General features: G+C 47.4%; 1 protein-coding gene across 3 annotated transcripts in view; it reads left to right on the forward strand.

Moving 5' to 3' along the window:
- Window positions 1-15,518, forward strand: part of COL8A1 (collagen type VIII alpha 1 chain) — a 155,266-nt gene that overhangs the window by 108,569 nt on the left and 31,179 nt on the right. The window contains exon 4 of one of the 3 annotated variants that reach the window (XM_073668117.1): window positions 14,457-14,548. The exons of the other annotated variants lie outside the window; for them this stretch is intronic. The gene's annotated coding sequence lies outside the window, so the exon portion shown is untranslated. The remainder of the gene's footprint in view (window positions 1-14,456; window positions 14,549-15,518) is intronic. 3 annotated transcript variants of the gene reach the window in all.

Below are 15,518 nucleotides of genomic sequence, written 5' to 3' on the forward strand. Positions count from 1 at the left end.
GTACCTGCGCCTATGATTACACGCCAGATCTGAAATAAAGGATCATTTACAAGGTATCCCGTGGTGAGTGCGATCTTTTCTATTCTCTGATGTGTGCCTCATAGTAATCTTAGTGTATGTAAACTTTTGACTTTACAGTAAGTAATAAAAATGCTTTAAAACATTCTCTGTTTCTCCTTATTCTGGAATTTGGCATATATTAAAAATTATGGTAATCCTAATTACATAGTAACATAGTTTTTAAGGTTGAAGGAAGACTAAGTCCATCTAGTTCAACCCATAGCCTAACATGTTGATCCAGAGGAAGGCAAAAAAAAACCATGTGGCAAACACTAAGCTCCACATTGGGGAAAAAAATTCCTTCCCGACTCCATACGACAATCAGACTAGTTCCCTGGATCAATGCCCTATCAAGGAATCAAGTATATATAACCTGTAATATTATACTTTTCAAGAAAGGCATCTAGGCCCTTCTTAAATTTTAATAGTGAATCACTCATTACAACATCATGCGGCAGAGAGTTCCATAGTCTCACTGCTCTTACAGTAAAGAATCCGCGTCTGTGATTATGATTAAACCTTCTTTCCTCCAGACGTAGAAGATGCCCCGTTGTCCCCGTCTCAGGCCTCAGAGTAAAAAGATCAGTAGACAGGTCTTTGTACTGTCCCCTCATATACTTGTACATAGTAATAAGATCACCCCTAAGCCTTCGTTTTTCCACAGTAAATAACCCCAAGTGTAATAACCTGTCTTGGTATTGCTGACCCCCCAGTCCTCTAATAACCTTGGTCGCTCTTCTCTGCACCCTCTCTAGTTCAGCTATGTCTTTCTTATACACCGGAGACCAGAACAGTACACAGTATTCTAAGTGTGGTCGCACTAATGACTTGTATAGAGGTAAAATTATGTTCTCCTCATGAGCATCTATGCCTCTTTTAATGCATCCCATTATTTTATTTGCCTTTGCAGCAGCTGCCTGACACTGGCCACTAAACGTGAGCTTGTCGTCCACCAATACACCCAGGTCTTTTTCAGTTACAGTTTTGCCCAGTGTTTTACAATTAAGCATATAATTATACATTTTATTTCCTCTGCCCAAGTGCATTACCTTACATTTATCCCCATTAAAGCTCATTTGCCATTTATCAGCCCAAGCTTCTAGTTTACATAGATCCTCCTGTAATATAAAATTGTCCTCCTCTGTATTGATTACCCTGCAGAGTTTAGTGTCATCTGCAAATATTGAAATATTACTCTGTATGCCCCCTACAAGGTCATTAATAAATATGTTAAAAATATGTTAAAAATATGTTGACCTAAAATGGGAAAGGTTTATTCTGATTTCATGTCAGATATTGAGAAAAACATGTATATGTGTCTTTTTATATAGTTATGTAAACTTCTGGTTTCAACTGTATGCATTATACAGGCAGCACAGGTGACTGCTATGGGCATCTTAGAGAGATAGGATCCAGTCGCTGGGCATGGAGAAAAGGGGTCACGAAAAGAGGATGGAGCAGAAACAAACACTAATTCTTTTTGCCCTGGGGTCAAAATTTGGCATTGTAACCAGGGTACAGCTTGATATTTATTATGGGGCCCCCTCTCTTCTGTGTACAGCACTGGTTATTATTCTTATTCCATTGACTGGCATCTTAGCATCATCTTCACATTGTGGTAGATATTAGAATTGAGCAATCTGATTCGTATTGTCCTGGTCCAGGGTCCAGATGGTCTTCCTCTGCTCCTCGTAAAAGGAGTACTTCTAATTCGATGCTTACTATTCTTCACGACATCATGATGTTGCATGAGGCCTAGTCATTATGTCTCATGCAACGTCATGACATGCTTCATGCTGCAATCTTATGACATTGTGGGGCCTAGTAAGCATCAGAGGCTCTCAGGATGCCTGTCACAGAAGTGATGACTAACTTTCATGGAGAACCGGACTGCTCACTCCTAGTAGGCATCTATGTAATCTTTAAAGTGGTTTTCTTCTACTTTAAAAGTTATTATCAATGGGCCCAGGGTGAGGTAATAAAAAAAAACTTTACTCCCTCCCGATCCAACACCCCTCTTCTGCGCTCCTTCATGTGCCCCCTGCTGGTCTCAGGTCATCAACTTCCAGAGGCGGTTTCAGGTGACCTCTGCAGTCATCAAATTCCATTGAAGCAAACTTCAGCTATTTGTTAATCAACCGTTAAAAAAAGTTAACTTTACAAGCAAGTGCTCGGTGGCAAAGTCACTTCCTCGTGGAGTTGTCTTCTGCTGAAACATTGGGGCACATTATTGTAACACAGAGTAAGGTGCGTACAGGCAGAGTCATGTATTGCACACCAAAACTTCAGTGATAAACATACTTGCAGAAGGGTGAAGTGCTTTACCGTGTTATTACTGCTTCCTTGGTGGCTGGATGTACTGGCATGGTGAATCTCTTGGTTATTGTTACTCTAAGGGCGCAGTCAGACGGCCATATAATACGGACGACGATCGCATCGCAGTGCACATACTGGCCGGCAGCTCTCCTGATCCGAGCATGACAGCTGCATAGAAATACATGTCATCACGCTCAGGTCAGGAGAACCACCAGCCAGTCCAAAGCGATCGTCGTCTGTGCTATACGGCCGCCTGACTGCGCCCTAAAAGGAACAGGAGAGGCCATTGTTGTTCAAAACAGATTTTTTTCTACTGCAGAACTTGCACAGTTGATTTCAGGCACAAATTTTTACATACACAACTTTTGTTGTAGACCGAGATATTGGCTTAAGAGTTTCAGGTGGCGGTACACAGCTTAAAAGTTTCACTTCAGTTACATAGATGAATACATTGGGCACACACATTTTTCTCAGTCTATGGCACAAATAAGTATTGTACCATCAGCTTTTTCGAGTGTCCCTGCTAGACAAGCATTAGGCTGTGTGCCCACAATGCGTTTTTAAAGCGTTTCCGCAGCGGCAAAAACGCTGCAGAAATGCTTAAAAAACGCATGGTTGAAGGCCTGCCATGTCCCCCAATGATAATCCGCATGAGCTGTGCACATGCTGCGGAAATTTCTGCTGAAGATTATCATTGCGGAAAAAAACGCAGCACTAACAATTATTTTGCGGAAGTGCTGCCTTTTCGCTGCCATTGACTTGCATTAGAACACATGGATTACGCATCACTGCATATGTAGATGCGGATTCCATGCGTTCCAATGTGCGAATGGTACCCAGGTCTAGAGGAGAGGAGACTCTCCTCCGGACCCGGGTACCATAGAAACTGTAAAAAAAAAAAAAAAAGAATAAAATAAAAATAAATATGATACTTACCTTCTGATGGCCCCCGGTGCGCTTCTCCTCCCTTGCTGGCAAATCGCAATGGACTGAAGGACCTGCGCTGACGTCATAGTCATGTGACGGGTCACGCGACGCTGACGTCGGCAGGTCCTTCATTGTACCGCGATCTGCCGGCAGTCAGCACCGAGCAAAGTAAGACTGCGGGGGCCATTGGAAGGTAAGTATAGATTTATTTTTTATTTTTTTACATTCTCTCGAGTCACACTATATAAATCCATGCCGGTTGCATGGATTTATATAGTGTGACCAAGTTGACAAGCACTTTCCAAGTGATGCTAAAATCGCTTGGAAAGCGCTTGTCAACCCGCATGTGGAAATGCATGTGAAGAACGTTCACATCTGCATGTCCCTGGCAGGAAAAACACATGTACAATCCGCATGTACAATCCGCATGTGTTTTTTTCTGCCAGGGAGATGCAGAAACGTTCAGGAAAAATCCAGAGCATTTCTGCATCGTGGGCACATAGCCTTAGTATTCTAGCTCTAATCTTCCTCAGCAGGAATGACACTTCTCACAGGTCATTCCACACTGTACACAACTAGTCTATCTCAAACTCGTCTGTACTCTCTTAGCTACAAAATACCTTCCAGTTTGCTCCCAACAGCCTTTCACATGTCAGCTCCATCCCTCTTTTCTCCAGCGGCACTCAGATGTCTCCACTTCTGTCTTCTTCTTCCAGTCATCCACGGCTAACAGCTCCTGACACAATCAATCCAATTCTGGGAGCTTCTAATTCTCAGGTTTCCACTTTAGCAATGCAGCTCAGGGCCGCCATCAGGGCACTAATGCCATTACTGGTGTATGGGGCGCGGTGTGCAGAAGCAAAGAGGGGACTGGGCCCTGGACTGGATGAGACAAGCTGCTCAGCCAAGCCACTGTATAAAACAACCTGGCAGACAGTGTGGCATGCTAAGGTCCGGGCTAATTTCTTTGCTTTATTAACCCCCGGGGCCCCAGTCACAACCGTAGCTACTTAAATTTTATGGCCGCAGCAGAGGTGGCCGGATTGGTCTGACATCAGTGACATCAGATGCTGCAGGCCTACCATCTGTTCCAAAGCTGCCCGTGGGCCCCAGGCCCTTGCGGCACATTATATGCAGGAGTTGTGGGCCCAAAAGTGATGAGGTGCGCAAGCCCCCCCGCCCACTCTCCCATCCTCTCACCAGTCCGACTTTCCATTCACCCACCCGCTAGCCCACCCACTAGTCTTCTTGTATCCTCCTCCCTGCTCTTCCAGTGTGAAGTTGAATGCTGTCTCTGTCTGCTGCCTGCCTACAAACTACTAGCAAGTTCAACCATACTGACTACTGCCTGTCTGCAATTAGGTACAGTTGCCTGTCTTAAAGGGGATATTATACTAACCTAATACTTATCCCCCATACATAACACATGGGTCAATTATTAGGGCCAGTTCACATGGTGGATCTTCAAGCAGAAGTTTGGCGTGGACAGCCACGCCGATATTCACGCCGACATACTGCTGAATATCCATGGCAGGTGCTTCCATCATGCCTCCCATTCATCTCTATAGGAGACAGCGATAAGGATTGCGGAACGGCTGGTTTTAGCCGCTGCCATGTCAAGACAGGACCTGTCCGCAACAAAATTCTGCTTGAAAATGTTCGTTGTGAGCTGGCCCTTACAACTGAGTGGCTGCATGCATGTCCAATCAGATCATATCAGGGGGCATTGAGATTTACGGGGGCTCCGTTCTTGTGATCAATGGGGTTCCCAGAAGTAGAACTCCCACTGATCCCGAGAACAGGGGCCCCGTAACTCTAACCGCCCCTTGAAATGAACGGAGCCACTGGTCAGACATGCGTGCAGTCGCTCGATTCATTTGACTGGTAGTTCTGGAAATAGCTGGAACTCCCATTGAAATGAATGAAGCGGTCACATGCATGCATGTTGAGTACTTTTTTTTGTAATTTCTTCATCGTCATATTTCCATAGCTATAATTTTTTTGCCATTGATGTAGCTGTATGGGCCTTGTTTATTGCGGGACAAGTTGTAGTTTAATATGCCACCATTTTGGGGTACATATAAATTACAGATTAATTTATTAACTTTTACTGAGGGGGTTGGGAAAAACAACAATACCGCCACTGGTTTTTCACATTGTAAAATTTGCAATGTTACGTTATTCTCTGGGTCAGTACGATTATAGTGATGACAAATTAATTTTCCGTTATACTCTTGTGCCCCTTTTCAAAAATAAGAAATTTGTCTTTCTATGGAGCCGTGTAAGGGCTTGATTTGTGTGAGGTAAGAAAGGGAAAAATGGCAATTCTGGCAGTGTTTTTCCTGATGTTGTTTTTATTTTAAATGTCTATGTGACGCCCAGCTGTGCTTGGAATCACAAGTCCTAGAAGGGTGTATTGAAGGATTCCTCCACAAGAGGCCCCCACAACCATTCACACATCTCCACCTTCCACCTCAGACCACCAGAGGGAGCCCGTTAGGGATATATAAGGGAAGGTGGAGCCAGGCAGCAGTTAGTCTAGTCTATTCTGGAGTTAGAATCGAGTTCAGTCTGGTTTAGCAGTGAGTCCAGTGCAGTCTGAGAAGAGTTACCTCAGAGGACAAAAGCCTGTTCCAGCTCCTGCAATTGCTATCCTGCAGTGGAGCTTATCCAGATCAAGACTCCAGGTAGCTCAGAGAGGTGAGCTTTAGGTGTGCCGGCGCCATAAGATCGGTGAAGCGCGGCAAGCTGCCGTTAGTGTGAGTAGCCTAGTGAGGGCCCGAGTAGGCCGAAGGCGAGTGGAGAGTTAGTACATAGGGGGCAGAGGAGCTTAATTGGCTCACCCCGAAGAAGTTACCGGACACCGGGTCCGAAGCTTACCGGAATCTCCACGACTCAGTAAGATAAACATGAATCCCTGGAGAACTACAAGTCCCAGGATCGCTAAAGTGCTGATACGTAACAGAGCCAGGAGACACATAGGCCCCGCAAGCTGAGGAGCGTGTACTCCAAGGAAAGGCCCTACCACAAGGTCAGCCAGCGCAGGACAGAGACAAAATTAGGCCTAGCTCTAGGCAGATCAGAAACTTACTACGCAGAGGCAAGAAGCAGGAGGCCCAAAACCCGCTCATTGGGGAGGATCCTGACATGCTACCTTCACCCTACAGTGCTCCGGGACGTGTCTGAATTTCCATCAGTAAAAGGTACTGAAGTGGCTATCGTGTCTGTCCCTGTTCTTGCTCTGACTCGGCTCGGTCTCACCTGTCCTGCATTCCTCTTCACACACTGCCCTGAGACCTAGCTCCACCTGTGGGGAGCTATACCATCCAGCTGCCTCATCATCGGCCTCAGTGGACTGCCTCAGTGGACTGCCGCAGCGCTGGTGATTCTCACCAGAAGCCACAGGTGGCGTCACAAACTCTTTTATAAACGTAACAAATAATCCACCCTTTTTAAGGAGAGACCCCAGGGTACGGGCCCGGGAGCCGACCACCACGACATCCCTACAAGGCCAGGCTAAAGGTCCGGGTACCGAGTCATCCCCATTCCCCTGGGCGAGTCACCTCCAACTGGCGTCACGAACAGGATAGCATGCCCGCTGCAACGACGCCGTGTTTTGCCCGTTGCCACCAGGTACTGTGCGCCTTTATTCTGAACTGTGTACGTAAAGTTGTGGTGAAGGTTGCCGCCATTGTTGGGCCGCTGAGCGAGAACAATGGCGTAACCGCGGGAAAATAAGGGGCGTACCTGCAAAAGAGCGCGAAGTCCCGGACACACCCCACGCTTCAACGTAGCTGAACGCGCTGACGTAGGACGCAAGCGATGCAAGGTCCTGAAGACGACCATCACCTGCGGAGCTGCGGCCTACCGGAAGAAAGAACTAGAAGGTAGGCCACGGTTAACTAGGGGGGCGCTAAGATGTCCGACGAGCAGCAGAACGCCGACCTGCCGGTCAACGTCCCTGAAGTTCAACCCGCGCCCGATGATGAGCAGGCCGAAGCCGCAGCTCCACCAGCAGCGCCTGTAACACCTGTCATTCCTATGACTTTACCGTACATTCCTGGAGCAAAGTGGCTCCCACAGCACAACGGCAAACCAGATACCCTGTCTGGATTCAAACGGAAGATATGTGGTATCTTGGACATGTACTCTATGACCGGCAAACAAAGAGCCGCCGTTGTATTAGGACAGCTGACCGGTGCTGCGGAACGGGAAGTGGAAACATGGTTGGCCGCAGACCAGGAGTCAGTGTCCGCAATCTTTCAAAAACTACAGACTGTCTTTGAGGACCTTACTGAGGCGGACCTCCGGATGAGGTTCTACAGCTGCTCCCAACAACCAGAGGACAATGTTCGGGACTATGCCTGGCGTCTCCAAGGTGCCCTGCGAGCTCTGAACCAGGTTAGTCCAACCAACGTTGAAAATGAGAACAAGATGCTGAAGGAACAGTTTGTCCGGGGACTAAGGTCCCCAGAGGAAAGCAGGACTGTGCATTGGTGGTCCCTGGATCATCCAGATGCCACTTTTGATAATCTTAAGGACATGGCTATAAAAGGACTGCAGCCCCTGGAAACAAATGCCATCCAACGTTACCAGGGTGGGGTTACCCCAGAGCCTGCAACACCCACCTTTCCCCCCCCCAGTGGCTGCTGAAGCTAAGGTTCCAGCAACGTTCCCTAAAGAACAGGACAGTTTGCGCTCTGAAGTGCGTCAGTTGAGCAAAACCCTGACCACCGTGCTGAGTGCTCTGCAGCTGCGGACGGAGCCTGAGGAAGGAGGGAAGATCCTGCTAGCCGATAGCCCTGAGGATGTCCCCTGGATGCGAAGGAGGAGGAGGCCAACACCGCCCTCGCCAAAGACCAGTGACCAGCACCGTCCACCGAGGGACCCAGCCTGCTACCGCTGCCGCAAGACCAGACACATCGCCCAGAATTGTCCTTTAAACGAGAAAACAGTGGGTCTGAGGGCCGACACCCAGGAGTAAACTCACCAGGCCCATCAGACTGGTACAACAGGTTTGTCGGAGGAATCCCGACGCATGCCCTGCTGGACACAGGATCTCAGGTAACCATCATGCCTGACGCCCTCTACAAGAGGTTCTTGTCCATGGACGACTTATGTCCGCCAGCTCCAAATCTATCAGTACATGCTTCAAATGGACTCCCCCTTAACCTACTCGGGGTTAAGGACGTGACTGTAAAGGTGGGGAGAGTGGAGCTGAAGGACCAGGGACTAATTGTAGTAGAGACTAATCCTGATGACACCAATCCGTATATGGTACTTGGCACTAACATTGTTGGTAATTGTTTGGGAGAAGTTCTGTTCTTGCTCCAACAGATCGCCGACACTGCCAGGCCGAGACAGCGGAGGGCACTGCAAAGGGAGATCCGAGTCCCTATGTATCAACAGCAAGTGAGGTTAACAGACGGTGAAATTGGTAACGTGAGGGTAACAGACCCCATACCCATTGTCATCCCCCCAATGAGTGAAATGCTCATCTGGTGTAGAGCGGCTATAGGTCTTAGAGGACAGAGCTACCAGGCGGTAGTAGAACCCCTTTGCTCCGAGCTCAGACCCACGCTCTTAACCGCCAGGGGAGTGGTAGACGTAAGTAATGGGAGGGTGCCCGTCCGTCTTCTCAACTTAGGGGAAGATGAGGTCAAACTGCCACGTTATGCCACTGTTGCCAAATTACATGCTGTCAATAACAACTGCATCCATGAGGCGGAGTCCTTAACCTCACCAGAGGAAGTAGAGGATAATGACCCTGCAACCCAGGTGGAGGATTGGTGTCAACAGCTCCATGTTGGGACAGACACCACTCCTGCCTATCAAAAACAGGGTGTACACCGGGTGGTACAAGAATACTCTCAGGTGTTCAGTAAACATCCACTTGACTTCGGGAGGGTTAAGGGGGTTCAACATCATATCCCCACAGGCAACCATTCCCCAATCAAAGAACGTTATAGGCCTATACCCCCAGCTCACTACCAGAAGGCAAAAGAAATGCTGCATGATATGAGGAAGGCGGGAGTGATAATGGATAGTTGTAGTCCCTGGGCGGCTCCCCTAGTGCTGGTTAGGAAAAAGGACGGGAGCATGAGAATGTGTGTAGATTACCGCCAAGTAAATCGCATTACACATAAAGATGCATACCCTTTACCACGCATAGAGGAGTCCCTAACTGCCTTAAAGTCTGCAAATTACTTTTCCACCCTTGACCTCACTAGTGGGTACTGGCAAGTAGCTGTGGCTGAGGAGGATCGGGAGAAGACGGCCTTCACTACCCCGATGGGATTCTGCGAGTTCAACAGTATGCCGTTTGGACTCTGCAATGCCCCCGGAACGTTCCAGAGATTGATGGAGCGCTGCCTGGGAAACCGCAACTTCGAGACTGTGTTACTTTACCTGTACGAAGTGATAGTGTAATCCAGAACGTACGAGGACCACTTGAAACACCTGGCAGAGGTATTTGAGTCACTGTCCCGGTACGGGATGAAGTTAAAGCCCTCAAAGTGCCACCTGCTCAAGAAAAAGGTACAGTACCTGGGGCACATTGTCAGTCCGGAAGGGGTAGCACCAGACCCGGAGAAAGTCACAGCCATCCAGAAGTGGCCGGAGCCGAAGAACCTCAAGGAGGTGCGTCAGTTCCTGGGACTAGTAGAATACTACCGGAGGTTCGTAAAGGACTACACTAAGAAAGCAGCTCCTCTGCAAGACCTCCTGGTAGGGCAGTCCCCCAAAGGCAAAACCCCCCGTTCCACTGGGGTAAGGAGCAAGCAGAGTCGTTTCAGGAGATGAAGGAGATCCTGACAGGTGATGAGATCCTAGCCTACCCTGACTACAGCCAACCGTTCCTGCTGTATACAGATGCCAGCAACGAAGGACTGGGTGCTGTTCTAAGTCAGAAGCAGAATGGCCAAGAGAAGGTGATCGCATACGCAAGCAGGAAGCTCCGCCCGACTGAGAGGAACCCAGAGAACTATAGCAGTTTTAAGTTAGAGTTCCTGGCCTTGGTCTGGGCCATCACTGAAAGGTTCAAGCACTATCTGGCCTCCAGCAAGTTCACTGCCTTTACTGATAACAACCCCTTGACCCATCTTGAAACAGCTAAGTTGGGGGCACTGGAACAACGATGGATGGCCCGGCTGTCAAACTACCAATTTACCATTAAATACCGAGCGGGCCGCAAGAACGCCAACGCCGATGCCCTGTCTAGGATGCCTCACCAGTCAGACACAGAGGAAGAAGTGGATGACTTGGAAGAGATAGAGCTACCTGCCTTTCACTGGAGTGGGATTGTCCATGAGCAACGAGCCTCCAGGAAGCAGCGTGGAAAGACGTTAAACCCCCTGCCTCACCACAGCTGGAAGGAGACCCAGGACAGTGACCCGGTTGTCAGCCGCATCAAACAGCTGATAACCCAAGAAGGTGCCTACCTGGAGAAGGATGCGTCTCTCCAAACAAAGCAGCTGTGGAACGAGAGAAGCCGGCTGTTTATCTACCGTGAGAAGCTATGCCGGAGGTACGTCAATCCAAAGACCCATGAGATGGTATGGCAGATAGTGGTCCCGAAGACAGACATCCAAATGGTATTAGAGGCTTACCACGATCAGGCTGGGCACTTTGGCTGGAAAAAGCTAGAGACCCTGCTGAAGTGTGATTCTACTGGGTAGGAATGCGCAGTTCAATTGAACTGTGGTGCCGGGACTGTGGACCCTGTGGCCTGAGAAGAAAAGACTTCAGCAGCCTGAAGGCACCTCTGCAACCCATCAAGACGACTTGGCCCCTGGAGATCATGGCCCTGGACCATGTCAAGCTGTCCCCCAGTAGGTCAGGGTACTCCTATGCTCTGACCATGGTGGATCACTACTCACGTTTCCTGGTGGTCGCCCCCGTCAAAGACCTGACGGCAGAAACAGCAGCAAAGACGTTCCAAGCGTATTTCTGTAGACCCCATGGTTATCCTGAGCAGGTGCTGACGGACCAAGGCCCGGCCTTTGAGGCTGAATTGTTCAAGGAATTCTGCCATTTGTATGGATGTAAAAAAATCAGAACTACACCGTACCACCCACAAACCAATGGTCTCTGCGAAAAGATGAACAACATCATCATCGACCTGCTAAAGACTATACCACTTGAGGAGAGAAACCAGTGGCCAGACCTACTACCAGACCTAGTGGATCTGTACAATCATATACCAGTCAGTTCCACCAATTGCACTCCGGCATATCTCATGCGGGCAAGGCCAGGAAAGCTGCCCATGGATCTGGAGCTTGGTGTCGTTGAGCCTGAAGCTGATATGACCACTGAAGATTGGGACAAGACCAGACAAGAGCAGTACAGAAGGGTACAAGCTTGTGTCAAGGACAGTCTTACTCGGGTGAGAGAAAAGCAGGAAATGCAATACAACAAAAACGCACCCGCAGAACCTTTTACACCAGGTGAAACAGTACTAAAAAGGAAAAGACATAACCACAAACTTGATGACCAGTGGGAAAGAGACCCCTACACTGTGTTACCGTCAAGGTTTGACAACAAGAAGACATGTATAATCAGTCGAGATGGAGGAAAAACATCTACAACAGTGTCCAGGGACCACCTAAAGTTGTGTCCAGAATTACTGAAACCCCAAGAAAATGTAGTGCCTCTCACAATGCCGGAAGAACCTAAAGAAGCGGTGATACACACTGACCTAGGAGACTTCCCAGCAGATTGGCCTCAGATAGGAGGAGCAGTAATTATTCCAGTACTCCAATTCTATGAACAGCCAGAAAACTCTCCACAGCAAGTTGAACCTGTAAGTGCTGCAGAAGAGCCAGGTCAAGAAGTATCCCCGGATGAAGGATCCCCGGTAGGAGCAGAGCAAGAGGGCCCAGCCAATGGTAGACTTGCCAGCCCAAGAGAGAGGTTAAGGCAGTTTTACAACATGGTCACACGTAGAACTGCTAGAGTAACTGAGAATACAGACACTGACACCCCACAAACCACAGCACTACGCAGATCAATACGTAGCACGAGAGGTAAACCCCCTGCTAGGTACACTTTGTAGTTGGTAAAAATTTCAGAAAATGTAGATAGTTACCCCTGGGGTATTGTGTAATAAATTGAAATGTATTGAATTAATTGTGTATTTTCATGCATGCTTATCAATTTGTGCTTAACTTCATTAATTCCTTTATTCTTTTATGCATAACTAAAGAACTGCGTGGCTGAGGACTGTGTGCAGCCCAAAAAACTGTTTTTGTATATAATTGCGCTCCCTGGAGTGCCCTTTAGGTGACCTGAGAAGGAAAACCTGTCTGGAGTGGCTCTCTTGGAGGTCCAACTTAGGATCTTCATGCCCTGCAGCCACCCCAGGGCCTACGTAGAGGGTTTAGGACAGGTCCCTCAAAAACCACCAAGTACTCTACTTTGTGAGATGGACATCCTTGCTGGGAACCTCACCAAAGGAGACTTGAATTCTGAGGACACTTTGTATTTGTTATTGTTATGCAACGTTTAAGATTGGTGCCTCCCATAAAGGGAAGATTGTTCTTGTATTGCTTATGTTTCCTATTGTTATTGTTATAAAATGTACTTCAGCCAGGGAGTGCTGAGCTTAACTAGGGGGGAATGTGACGCCCAGCTGTGCTTGGAATGACAAATCCTAGAAGGGTGTATTGAAGGATTCCTCCACAAGAGGCCCCCACAACCATTCACACATCTCTACCTTCCACCTCAGACCATCAGAGGGAGCCCGTTAGGGATATATAAGGGAAGGTGGAGCCAGGCAGCAGTTAGTCTAGTCTATTCTGGAGTCAGAGTCGAGTTCAGTCTGGTTTAGCAGTGAGTCCAGTGCAGTCTGAGAAGAGTTACCTCAGAGGACAAAATCCTGTTCCAGCTCCTGCAATTGCTATCCTGCAGCGGAGCTTATCCAGATCAAGACTCCAGGTAGCTCAGAGAGGTGAGCTTTAGGTGTGCCGGCGCCATAAGATCGGTGAAGCGCGGCAAGCTGCCGTTAGTGTGAGTAGCCTAGTGAGGGCCCGAGTAGGCCGAAGGCGAGTGGAGAGTTAGTACATAGGGGGCAGAGGAGCTTAATTGGCTCACCCCGAAGAAGTTACCGGACACCGGGTCCGAAGCTTACCGGGATCTCCACGACTCAGTAAGATAAACCGGAATCCCTGGAGAACTACAAGTCCCAGGATCGCTAAAGTGCTGATACGTAGCAGAGCCAGGAGACACATAGGCCCCGCAAGCTGAGGAGCGTGTACTCCAAGGAAAGGCCCTACCACAAGGTCAGCCAGCGCAGGACAGAGACAAAGTTAGGCCTAGCTCTAGGCAGGTCAGAAACTTACTACGCAGAGGCAAGAAGCAGGAGGCCCAAAACCCGCTCATTGGGGAGGATCCTGACATGCACCCTTCACCCTACAGTGCTCTGGGACGTGCCTGAATTTCCATCAGTAAAAGGTACTGAAGTGGCTATCGTGTCTGTCCCTGTTCTTGCTCTGACCCGGCTCGGTCTCACCTGTCCTGCATTCCTCTTCACACACTGCCCTGAGGCATAGCTCCACCTGTGGGGAGCTATATCATCCAGCTGCCTTATCATCGGCCTCAGTGGACTGCCGAAGCGCTGGTGATTCTCACCAGAAGCCACAGGTGGCGTCACAAACTCTTTTATAAACTTAACAAATAATCCACCCTTTTTAATGGAGAGACCCCAGGGTACGGGCCCGGGAGCCGACCACTGCAACATCTCTACAAGGTCAGGCTAAAGGCCCGGGTACCGAGTCATCCCCATTCCCCTAGGCGAGTCATCTATATAAAAAAAAATTAGATAATATCATGATTAGTGGGAATGTGTTATGAAGCTTTTATGTTAATGGCATTAACCACACTCTCTGGTTATTGTTCACCAATGTGTTTGTGAGATGATTAAAAGGCACTTAGTGCAGAAATTCAGCATAGCCTATATTTCTATTTCCCATATTTCAGATTTAGTGCTGAAATTCAAGAAAGGCCATATTAGTAAGTGCTTTATCGTCATCTCAAACACATTACTAACAATAACCAGAAAATGGCCAATCCTTTAAAGTTTTGGAAGAATTTACTTTAAAGTTTGTCACCCCTTATATCCTAAAATAATAAATAAACAGCAACTGCTTTTCTAACAGACTGACACATCCAGAAGAGTTCCTTTTTCAGCAGTCATCTCATTATCTTAACAAGCAGGATTACAACGAGAGAACAGAAACCACCATTAACAGTAGGTAGTGTCACAGATCACTTATTCCCCCTTCCTGCATGATGATATCTGCATGTCACTAAACATGAGAACATGTATAGAAACTCTCCCAAGGAAATGGAGCCCCCTATAATGTCTTATATATATATATATATATATATATATATATATATATATATATATATATATGTAAAGGGAGGTGTCCTAGGTTGTACATGTATATATGTATCTGCATGCTAGCCATGCTTGCAGATAAGTATACATGTATATATTGGCCTCACATCTCCCTATGTGTTTCAGTCTGTTTGCTGCTGCTGGGGGAGGATCAACAGAATGTCCAGCCATGTACTAAAACAGGTTTGGCTGGACATGAACAAAGACCTTAGCCAGTGGGCAGGGAATAATACCTCATTTCCTGTGCTGGACTTAAAACCCCAGAGCCCACATGTGCTATGCCCCTTTTGGACTCTTGGAGGCCATGGACACAACACATGGCTGAGTATCTCTCTTCCCCTGTAACTCTTTACTTACTAGCCCTACATACCCTGTACTAACACTCCTAGATATTGATATCCTTGTATCTGTATACTGTATATATAGGGAAAGTTAGTATAGTTGGGTGGGCCGTATGAGTGATTAGGAAACATGGGTGGAAAATAGGTAATTGGGAATTGTATATTGTTATTATTATTGTGTACTGTGTTAGTGGGATAAATAGTAGTATATTAACTGTAGACTTTTGTGTAATAAATACCTTTTATTAGCACACGGTTTTGTCTCAGTTGGTATATAGTATAAGGCACAGATAACGTTAGTGGATATTAATCATTAATAGTCAAGTTTGATGTTAATAGTTAATATTGGACCTCAATGAGGTGTAGGAGAGTTCCCCCATTAATTACTGATATTTTTGGAGGGAAATCTCTTCCTTTAACAATATATATATATATATATCTATATCTATATCCCATGTTCATATCTCCATAAATGT

The sequence above is a fragment of the Phyllobates terribilis genome, unplaced genomic scaffold, assembly GCF_046119375.1.
Source record: "Phyllobates terribilis strain yellow unplaced genomic scaffold, ASM4611937v1 Scaffold_2__4_contigs__length_985480577, whole genome shotgun sequence".
In the NCBI taxonomy this organism is placed as follows: Eukaryota; Metazoa; Chordata; class Amphibia; order Anura; family Dendrobatidae; genus Phyllobates; species Phyllobates terribilis.